The sequence below is a fragment of the Nesoenas mayeri genome, assembly GCF_963082525.1.
Source record: "Nesoenas mayeri genome assembly, chromosome: 2".
In the NCBI taxonomy this organism is placed as follows: Eukaryota; Metazoa; Chordata; class Aves; order Columbiformes; family Columbidae; genus Nesoenas; species Nesoenas mayeri.
In genome coordinates this window covers 10,642,904-10,655,298 of record NC_137543.1, presented here as the reverse complement: position 1 = coordinate 10,655,298, position 12,395 = coordinate 10,642,904, and positions in this window count along the sequence as shown.

Genomic DNA, 12,395 nt, shown 5'->3' with positions numbered 1-12,395 from the left:
AATACATTGATCATTTCCATTTTGAATAACCTTTTGTAAGCAGGATATTAAGGTGATGCCATCGTCTCTTTGAGGTTCTGCAAAATAGAGCCTACTGTGGAAAAAAAGGATGTTTTGAAATAGTTGCTTTCCAAATTAAGCTGCTTCTAGATGTAGCAACGATAACATCAATGAAATAGATGTTATTCTGATTTTCTCTTGTCTTTTCATATTACCATTTACTGCTACCTTTCATCCGCTCTTCTAATCACAGAATTATAATTAAGGTAGGGGAAGTTGTGGACACACTAATCTAAATTTCAATTCCATATAGGATTTACAGGGTGAAGTAATAATTTGATCAGAAAAATCCAGCTGGCATTTCAAAATTCATGCTCATACACATCTCAGTATTAAGTGGAAAGATTTTTTTTAATGAGCCAACACCTGAAGGCAGAGGTCTTGGTTTTTAAGAGGTAGTGACAACTGTTTTAGGACAAGCGTAGTGAAACCAGGATAACAAGAAGTCCCAGACCCACAAGTGTTGTAGTTAAAAATTCAAACAAACAAACAAACAAAACCCCCCAACAATAACTACATTTCCAAGTATCCTCTGCTAATTTGATGAAATCACACAAGTCTGAGTGTCTTTGATGCTTTTAGTTTAGTTGTACAGAATTAAATGAAGCACTTTGCCATATACTCTGGGGTTTTTTTGTGTGTGAATGGAGAGAACACCTGGTTTGGAACCAATACTGTGTGATCACACAACTATGTAAAGAGAAGAGCAGAATTAAGGTACACAACCCTCTTTACAGTCCTAAAATTCTTCTTAAATAGTTATTTTATGAGGAATATAATTCAATTTTAAACTGTCATCTTCTAATTTACATTCACTGGCTTTCTCCAGATTGGTTCTATATCTGCTGCAGCCCAAAGCATATCTTGGGATCATCATCAATCCTGCTCTCAGATTCTCTTGTTTCCAGTATCTCTTTGGCCTTTTTTCTATGCAGAGATATATTCTTACCTGCTCAGGTGGCATTTCTAGATTACCAGTGATGCTGTCAGGATGAAAAACAGTTGTTCCATCCTCAAACTACCACTATTGAATACTCTGATATAAAATAACTAGAGTCTGTTTGGATTTTTTGGATGATGCTTATACCTTTGTCGCTGGTCCATCACCCATGGTCTCATGCCTGCTTATTTCCTGACTAAGCTCTGTGCACAACTCTCTTGTGTGCCAAATAAAAAAATGAAGCATGCGTGTATTCATTCTCCTCCTCCTGTAACTTTTCTGAAATTCTCCATCATCATTCATGCTTGCCATCTTTGAAAGCAAAATCATCTCCAATATCTCTTTTCCTTCAGCTTGTTACCAGATGCTATTGCTCTTTTTTAATTTATTTTTTTTTCCACCCACTTTCATCTCTGTTTCTTGGACAAATCTGTCTCTTATCTTTTCTTGAGAAGCCTAGCATCCTTTTAGCAAAATTTCTTAACAAAATAAGACTCTATGTTTGCGTATCATACCTGCTGCTCTGTCAGCCTTCTCTCCTTGTTCACCACTCTGGTAGTTTTCTTTTACTCTTCAAAGTCTTCCTTGAAACTCGCTTCCTCCATTAGGCTGACATGGCTTAACTGGTCACAGAAACAAGTGCATTAGAAGGGCTCATTAATAAGTACTTGAACACCTTCTGGGGATGAGGCATACAAAGTGCTAGATTTGGATTACAGTTCAAAATGATACGAAGATTGCAATCAATCCATTGTGGCCTTGTGGAAAGAAGGGAACGTTACTGACCTGAAGAAATGGCTATAATCAAATAGAGATTGTATAAGAATGGCAGAAGGAATGTATAGGACCTTGGACATGTCTGTCATGTCTGCCTAATCTCCCTTTCAGAGGAAAAAATAAGTCCTGAAGAAACTCAGCCTCTGCTTGGTGAGAGCTGTGAACATACAAATTGTTTACAGTAACAGCTTGCTTGAACTGGTATGCAGAATTTTGAATCTAGTAGCTTCAGGCAATAATTTTTAGAGGTAAGAAAATTGATATAAAAAATAAGATAGTGCTAGAGCAGGGTTATCAGGCTTCTCAAAATATTTATAAAGGTTTTACATGCACATCCCTGCAGAGACAAGATGAAAAAGGTGAAACAGATTAACAGCCAGGTGACAAACTACACTATCGTCTGCCTTCGAGACTGCTGAACTGAGAGTTATAATTCACTGCCCTCTTTAAAACTGCAAGCCTCAAGGTTGGATGAGCTTTCCTCCTATAACTGATCTCCATCATCAATCAGAATATGCCTTTCATGGCTGACGACCCAAGACCATGCTCCAATATGTTGCATGCTGTAGGTTTTGCACAGTTATGGTCTAGACTGCACACATGGGACCTGCAAGGACTTCTGTCTAGCACAGCTAATAAGTCGGTCTTTTTTCCTCACTGTGGCTAGTTACTACAGAGAATAGAGGCAGGTACTCCTTGAATAGACAGGATGGGTTACTACGGCTGGCTGATGTGAATGCATTAGCGTTGCTCTGCTGCAGTTTGGTCTCAGTGTGCACAGGAACCCAAGGTAATAGCAGATGGGGTTATGTGCACACAGCCACCAAGGGCGGAGATGTTTCACTGTTTTTAATGTCATTAGGAAACTAACAGAAAGGGCTGCAGAGCCCAACCTGCTGTGTATATTTACCATGAGGACTAGGCTTTCTGATTAGCTAATACAGCCTAGATTGCATGTGTTTCCACTTGAATTGGAACAGGAAGACTTCTATTATGCTGTCAAAGTATTATTTTTACAAAATATTCCCTTCTGGTTTTAATTGGTCTTCTTCATCATGCACATACTATCAGTTCAGCCTGTTTGTATTCCACCTACTGTTATGCAAAATTATTTCATGGATGGAGTGAATCCTGAATAAAATATGCATGAAATTAACTGTCTTCTTTCTCTCGTTAACAGTAATAGCACTTACAGCAAATGATTCTCCATCCAGTAAGATTATTAAAAAACAAAACCAAAACCCTGATTTTATTAGCAGGCTCTACTTCCTCCACAATTTTTGTAAAACTGACATATAAGTATATGAATAAATGGCTTGCTGTCCGTGTGTTCATTGATATGACTACTTACTCTGGCATGCTGATGTGATTTACTAATTACAATCATTTCAGTGTTTCTTTTCCACAATAATATGCTCTTCAGAAAGAGACAGTCAATTGCATCTTTTGTGGTTCCTTCAATAAGGAATGATGGAAGGACAGCCAAACCTGGACAATCTACAGAGAAAGAGTTTCTCATTCCATTTTGCTCCAAATTTCTGTTAACATATTTAAAACAGTTCAAAAGCTGAAAATATTGTCTCAAACTTCAAATTTTTTGTGGCAGGCTAAGCTTTACATTCAGACTAAAAGGTAGGTGGGAAAAATCAAACCATCTGCATGGTAAAATCTAGCTAGAGTGACACTATGCAAAGGGGAATACAAAGGCTTCAGAAGGAGAGTCATCATAAAAGTTCTGCTCTTTCAGTAATGCCCATACCCCACATAAAGAAGGCAAAAAAACACACATTGGAATGGTTTGTGTCAGGTGTGATTTGAGCCATGGATATTCCCTAACTGTGCCAACATATCAAATGTGCCCCTTGGTAGGCAAGCAAGGTGCAAGAGGGGATGTCCATCTGATAGGATCCTGAAGGAACCTGAAGACATATTTATGTTCTTGGCTCTGCCCTTAGTATTACTAATTGTACTATCACAAAGCCTAGGAGACTTGTTTTTTGTTCTGGAGTCCCTTGGGCAATAGATCACAAGTATGTCATTTCTAAGGAATGCATAACATAAGTAGAAGAGTGGATGAACAGACCTAGAGCAACGGGGAGCGCCAAGCGAGAAAATTCTGTTTGGCGTGTTTTATCATTTGTCGTTGGCTTGGAACAGAAGTTTTTACTGGCATTTGATTTTGTGGAGCACCAGCTCTGTCATACTTTTGAGCATATGGAACTTAGTAGGCACTGCTGTCATATGACGATCCTTTCAGAATTTAAATAGGTGGCACTAGAAAGATGGCGAACAACAAAGTGCTGATTAATTAAACAAGTCAAGTGAAGCTATTTGTTTTATGAAATATTCACTACTGTCAAAATTTAAAATACAAGGTTCTCCAGTGTTTTTAGGGCTAAAAATGTGTCTACATGTGTGTCAATTATATGGTGTAGAACAAAAGCTTTTACATCTCATAGGAATTCATTAATGGAGATGCTTATTGGAAGCTGATACTAAGGTTTCACAAACAACCTCAGACCTGTTAATGGGAAAAATGTTAGCATTTTGTTTTTATTTTAGTGAGAAAAAGACAGAGCTTGCTCTTTCAGAACAGACAGCCAGTCCTTTGCTCCCAGCACTGCTCAGTGGCCGGCTGCTGCATCAGATATTCATTTTGAGATGTTCATGCACTTCTGGTAGAAGAAACAACTAGCTTGGAAATGATCAAATCCTGTATGGTGCTGAGTGCTACTCTACAAAAGCTTACCACTGTCAGGTTAAAGTCAATGAGAGGTAAAAGCAGTAAAGCAGATGTGTTTTGAGGCCTAATCATAAAATCTTGAGCCCCAAAGAGTTAAGTCAAATTTCCAGCTTTGAGATTGATTCAGTCCCTGCATTCTGGTGAACAAATTTCACTGGTTTGTTGCATCTTACCCATGAGCGACAAGCCTGACTGACTAACATAGTTAAACTGAATGGAATCTCTGTGTTTTGCCAAAGCAACACAAAATTCAGGATGAAGACCATGACTCAACATTTTGGTTTTGATTCCCCTCTATAAAATGTGCAAAATAACACCTACTTCAGCAGATGCTGCTGAGCGTAGTAACTAGCGTGTTGCATTCAAAATGCTGAACAGAAGCAGAGGTTTTATGTCTGTCATAAATTTTTTATTATTACGGATAAATATTTAAATAATAAACTTCCATATTAAATGAGAATTAAACACAGTGTTAGAGCAATCAGCAATGGTACCAGTTCCCAAATCATTATCTTAGTCTGTGAACCAACATTCACCTGCTGGAGTTCCTCATAGTTAAGGCAATTACTTGTAGGTCTTCAAGGCTCAGTGCATTCATCCTTGGTGCAGAAGTTTTAGGAGCAGCATCAGAGCTTTCCTTCTCTTTTGGTCTCAGGTTCCTTTGGCAACAAGGTGTCTGCATCATAGTGAGGTTTGTGGGAAAGGGGAATGCCCTGCATTCTTCTATGTGTTATGATGGCTGAATTTATGCGTATATGTGTCCATTTATGCATATATATGTCCATTAGAATATACTGTGACACTGCCATACTACCTTGGCTTCACTGGCCAGCCAGCTAGCAATCTTAACACTCCAGTCTTAGCGAGGAAGGTTTTTAATGTAAGAAGAAACACCCGACCTGAAAGAATAGACAATAATATTGCATTGCTAGTGAAAATAAGACATCTGGTAAAGCCTTGAACCTGCAAGAAGATATTAGGTCCATAGTGGATGTGATCCTGAGTACTCTTATTGATATCAATACTCAAAGTTATTTTGGGTCATTAATGTTATGCATGGATATTACTTTTCAATTACCTATTCTCAGCTATATTGTATGTAGCATTATTAAGCTCTTGTGTGTTTTGGGCTTGTCTGTTGTTTGGCACCTTTATTTTATCACGTGATATCACATTTATTTCTGTGATGTAACATTATAATGTAAAATTAGTTACTCAAATGAACCTGTTAATTAATTCTTAGTATAGGCAGCAAAATAAAATTGGCTGCAGGAAGTGCTCTCTGTGACAGAAAATGAGTTTAGTGCCTCTCCCGTTAGCTGTTTTTCACAGCTAGTTGATGGCTAAGTGCTCATTTGTCCTTGGAAATAAGTGTGACAAAAGAGGTTAGAACACAGCAGTTCTTCTTTGAGGAAGTTTTTGCCTAATAAGAATGCCTAATGAGAAAAAATATCAAATGAATCCATGTGAGATGATGATTAGCAATATGAAGCAAAATGGCACCCTATAAAAATGTGTCAGGCAAAAATCTCAAGTTCATGAAAATAGTTACTTGTGATTTTTCTAGAAGATTAATGAAAAATCTCTCTTTAGAGATCTAGTTCTCCCATCCCCACGTGCTCCTTTTTTTCTTTTACAGTAAGTCTGCCTTAGACAAAAAAGAATCTGAAATAGGACATTTTATAAAGTTTATAGATAGAAGAATTATGAATCTATGAACTTGCCTTACACATGAAAATTTACGGCTTTATTAAATGAAAATAAGCCTGTAAATGGCAAAAAGGATGACATCGGTGATCTAACTTTTTATCTTGTATAAATACGATTGAGTTTGTGGGATAGGGTTGTGTATATACATACACAGATAGTAAATGTATATGCAAGAAAGATGCATCAAATGACTTGTGCTGCACAGGAATTCTGGTAGTAAAACTTGTTTTCATGGTTAGTTCCTTGATTATTCCCCAGTTCACAGACATGAGTATTCTTGCCACAGACCTTCAATCAACATCTCCTTATGAATCCGTTGTCACATCTTCAAATGAGCAAAGGAAGAAAGATAAACACATCAGCTGAAAGAAGCAAAACTACATTACCAGTTTATGGAAAATGCAAGGTGAAAACATGAAGGAAAACAATACACAGACAGGTCACACAATTTGCCAAAGTGCTTCCAGCTGCCAGCAGCTACATAGGGATCAATGTGCTGTGTTGCTCTACACCAGATATCTTCTACTTTTCCTTTTCAATAATTGTAGTTAATTCTCTTTTGTCTCCTTGTTTACTTTATCTGACTTAATTGGTTTTTTTTTTGACTTATGTTTTAAGTCCTGCTATGACTTCTAATATTTATTTCATTCTTTCTATACTTTGTTTCCTCTGTTATGAGGTTTTCAATAGTTAAGATTTATTTCATAATGTTAAATATTTTTCAGAGAGGAAAATGATTTGTATAAGCCATTGTTCATTTTTTCATAAGTAACTTTTCAAAATGCCTTTTAAATGGCCATCTGTCTAACACAGTTGATCCTGCTACATTTAAACTCCGTGTCTGTTGTTGAACAAGTAGAGACTTGAATACAAAACATCACCAGAACAGCATAAAGCAGTGTATCAACTTTGATAAACAAAGCAAAATACTTGAAAGGCAAGTGAGTTCTTAAATGTTCTAACAGAGCTATATTTTTATGAGCCGGGGAATATGTTTACAATAATGAGAGACCTAAATTAATGACAGACCAACAAATCATAATCTACCATTCTGCCTAAATTAATTTCAGTAAAATTACTGTGCAGAGACATGGGATCAGTCAGGTCCATGAAATTAAATTAGATGCTACATTTTTTGACACATTGGATGCATTAATTAAGATTAACTATTGCTTTTAATTATGGTACTTGAATTCTTCAAGGCAAATCATTGACTTGTACTGTAGAACTTACTTTAACTTCAACTGAAAAGTGGCTATGTAAGATACACCTAGAGAAGAAATATGCAAAACATGCAAAAGATTTGAATGTCTTTACATCCTACTTTTATGAAATATTACAATTTGAGTGGTAAAAAGTGTGATTTGTCACCTGATTTCTTCAGACAGGTAATAAATACAATGTTACCTTAAGTGTACAAGATGACATTGCTTTAATTTTTGTGAAATGTAAAAAAGAGAAGCGATGGACATGAGCTACAGGAAAATTTGCTTTATCATAAGGAAAAAAATCCCCACCATGCCGGTGCTCAACAGTGGAATAGCAAACCAGAGAAGGTGTTAAACTCCATCCTTGGAGATATTCAAAACTCAACTGGACAGGCCATGAGCCTTGTCCTTTGCAGCTTTGAGGACTAAGGTAACCTTGGCTCAATTTAACCTTGGAGCTCACCCTGATTTCAATAGGAAGTTGAACTACACAACCTCCTGGGGTCTCTTCCAAACCAGATTATTCTATGATTTCTGATCTCAGTCAAATCAATAAAACTTTTTCCTGTAGACAGGGCTATACTTGCAGATATTTACTTTTTCAGTATGGATTTTCAACTATTATTACTGGCATAATGTGTATTTGCAGAAAAATGCCATATCACAAATATACTCCTTTGTCCACTCTATATACACATAGAAAACAAGTTTTGAATCAGTAACCAATTACTGGAAACTTTGGTGAGTTTTTCCAAAGTCTTAACTTGTCAGGCTATGATTTTCATCCTTGCATGAGATTCAATAAGCAAGGCAACACACTATATTAAAAGTAAAGTCAATGGCCATGTCCTAAGAATTTCTCATTCATAATTTACCTAGTGCCATGCAGAGTTCATCTGTAAATATGACCAGTCATCCTCATGTTACAAAACATCTGAGCTGAGTTTCTGAAATATGAGTGAAAAAGTGACACTTTGACTGCAGCTTGCAGCTTGTAGAATATTTCTAAGGATGTTGTCCAGAAAATATATGGATATAAATATATATGGATATACAGATATACAAGCTGGAGAAATGGGTTGACAGAAGCCTCATGAGGTTCAAGAGGGGAAACACGAAGTCCTGCACCTGGAGAGGAACAATCCCATGCGACAATATATGCTTGGGATTGCCCAGCTATAAAACTATTCTGTGATTCTTTGATAAAGCAGCTTTGTGGAAAAGGACCTGGAGATCCTGATGGACACCAAGTTGAACATCAGTCAACAATGTTTCCCTGCAGCACTAATGGTCTCCTCAGCTGCATTAGGAAAAATATTGCCAGCAGGTCAACAAACGTGATCCTTCCCCTCTACTCAGCACTGGTGAGAGCACACCTGGAGTTCTGTGTGGAGCTCTGGTCTTCTCAGTACAAGAGGGACATGGACATGGTGGAGAGAGTCCAGCAAAGTGCCACAAAGATGATGAAAGGACTGGGAAGATGTCATATGAGCAAAGGTTGAGACAACTGGCCTTTTCATCCTTGAGAAAAGAAGGCTTAGGGGAGACCTTATCACCATGTTACAGTAGTTAAAGCATGGCTACAAAGAAGATGGAGACTCCCTTTTTACAAGGAGTCACATGGAAAAGACAAGGGGTTTTGAGTGCAAGTGACTCCTGGGAACATTCTGATTGGACACAAGAGTAAAATTTTTCAAGATGAGAACAATTAGCCATTGGAATAATCCCCCCAGGGAAGTGGTGGATTCCCCAGCATTAGATACTTCGAAGATTTCACTGGATAGGGTGCCGGACCGTCTTGTCTAGACCATGCTTTTGCCAAGAAAGGATGAAGCAGATGATCTTTGAGGTCCCTTCCAACCTGGTATTCTATGATTCTATGAATGGAGCTATGAAAAATATCAAATCAGTGTGTGCAGGAGTACTGGTGACACTGATGAGCTTTCTTTGTTCATCAGTGCACTTCAAGGTGCAAACCTCTGCTTTCTTCTCACCCTCTGGAAGGGACTTTGCAAATAAAGTGGTACTTACAAACAAGAAGATTGAGAGGAAACTGGCCATAACTAGAAATCCAGTATAACTTTGAGAGCCTTGAAACTTTAAAGCTTTTTTTTTTTTTTTTTCCATTACCAGCTTTTCGTTGTCTATGAAGCTTTACCAGCCAGGCAAAGTCACAAAGGAAGTCTAGAATGTTCCATAATTCTTTAATTAATCTTTAGTTAATGCTGAGTAGGTATGCTCACATGCTTATGAGTAGTTTCTTAAGCAAATTGGAATAGTACAGTCTATTTTTTGGGAAGTCTCATGAAGATATACTGTTGATCTATCCAGATATTAATTAATTCAGGATGTGGTAGTGTCTTCCTCCATCTTCCATCATTTGCATTGCTTTACTTCTTAACACTGTCACATTGTGGTGTTTCAAATCTGGCAGTGTGATTAAGAAGTAGGAGTATTTCTCTTGTAGGTAATATTTTATTATAAGTCTCATTTAGTCTCTACCTTAATTAAATTGTAAGTCTGACTCAACAGCTTTCCAAATATATCTTCTATACAGGAATGTGGGCTGTTTCTGTAGCATAATGAAGAGAATGCAATGGGTGACGATTTTACTGCTCCTTTTATTTCAGTTGTTCCAAGTAGATACCACCTGTGTGTATATTTTATCTTTTATAGGGGCATTGGCCCTTACTTTCCACTCAGTGAAAGACCATGTGCAGTGCAAGCCAAAGTCCAATGAAAAGGCCATCATCAGCTATGTTTCATCACCCTTGTGGTATGAAATAAATTTGATGGTAACTCATTTTGGATATGACATGTGTCTGTGGGTGAGGACAAATAAAGTAATGGAGTGAAATCAAGCTATACCTTGGCCTGGCCTGCCCTCCACACACTTACCAGGTCCCCTGGCTTCTCCTGAATATCTTGTCAAACCTGAGGCTTCAGACTCCTCTTAGTTGACCATGCAGATCTAACTATATCAGAACTAGCTATTCAGGCTCCCATTGCAACTGATGAAGATACAGTCAACATCACTAATAGAATTTAGGAATCAATTGATCTGATCACATGTTAACATTTACTTTAAGATTAGTTTAATTGAGACATGCTTTTTATTCTTTTTTTTTTTTTTTTTTTTTTAACTGAAAACAATTGTAAAGGGTGATTAGATTGTGGACTTGCTCAGAGGTCCATGGTCATATTTTTGGCACCTGCTTTTTACCAGATAAATCCCATCCCAAATGTTGGAGGCTTCAAGCTGTGTGGTATAGTTATCAATGAAATCCATTAAATAACAGTCATTGCCTCCCTTACTCCACTTCACTTGTCCACTTTCATTAACTCACCAACAAAATACAATATTTCATAATTGGCCAATTAATCAAACCTCAAGAATAACTTGGCGTGATCCACTATTGGTCAATTTAACTCTTCCCTCAGGGAGGTGCTGTCTGGAAAGAAAAATGAACTATCAAAGACATAACAGGAATCAATAATAAAAAGCATGGTTGCACTTAACCTTTTCTCCCAGCAACACACACACGTTCACAAATATATATGTAATATATATCACATATATATATTCTCTCAGTAATTCTCTTTGTAATGATACCAAAATAATTCTAACATAAAGCATACCTCCTGCCTTTTTTCAATAACACATCAAGATGTCTGGATTAACTGTTATTTCAGTGATTTCAAGACTAGATAAAGTAAAATATTTGATTGATAACAAAAAATTGAACAGCACATCAAACAGAATTACAATATTCCAATCCTCACACTTATTGTCAACCCAGTCAATACAGCACACACTGTGAATGTATTAAGAAAGCCAGATGCATTGATCATTGGCAGCTTGATAAAGAAACATAATAGTGTTGACATTAAAGTAAATTACAGATATGGTAAGACAGATTATAATTATTAGAAAATTAATTTTGGATTTTGCACTCCAAAATACTGCAAACTCCACATCCTATTACCTGCTGATTTGCATTACGAGAGATAAAATATCAAGCTAAAGGATTTGGTGTAATACACAATTTTATTTTTTTTTTCCAGACTTAAAAAACAAACCACACCAACCAACCAAAACAAAACAATAAAAAAAACCAAAACCAAACAAAAACAAAAATCAAAAACCACCTTCTACTCCTTCATGAAAGGAAGTAAACAACCACTTTTCATTTGACCTTTTGAAGTCAATTTATAATGATAACCAAATGCAACAGCACCTGGTTGATGCACAAAGACTTCAGGTCTTCCTGGACAGTGTTAGAAATTATACACAAGCAGAACAAACAATATGATGACAGCACATTTCATGTTATCTAACCCAAGTAGAACTGGTTAGAAGATACATTTAAATATTTACACATTATTTTTAAGTCTCATTTGAGCCAAAAGAAATTAATAGATATGTGTGTGTGTGTCTGTGTGTCTGTGCATGTGTACTAAAGAACATACAATTAAAATATGCTCTGAAAATGTCAAAACATCTTGTTCTAGCATGGCCCAACACTGATCAGCTTCCTTGACAGCTGGAAAGCCTCACAGGCATTTCAATTTGAATGCTTCAGGCTTCTCACCTCTCCTGTGGTTCTGACTTTCCAGATGGACAACAATTGCAGGATATGCTATAATCTTATCACTGCATGATTCAAATAAAGCAGGTCATTGTACTGTATTGTACTGTGAATTTTATTCAGCAAGACTCTGACCAACAGTAGAAATCGGGGATAAGAGCAGTGGCCATCAACTTCCATGAAGGCAGAAGTTCAGAGATCTGCAGATTATTAAGGAGTTGACACAGAATATTTCAGCTCAGCGTGAGAAGCCAAATACGTCAACTCAAGTTGACACAGGCCAAAACAGAGGCAGGACAAAAATATGAAAATTCAAATTTTCAATGAAGTGGACAACATTTGCCATGTAAAAACAACCAAACAATCAC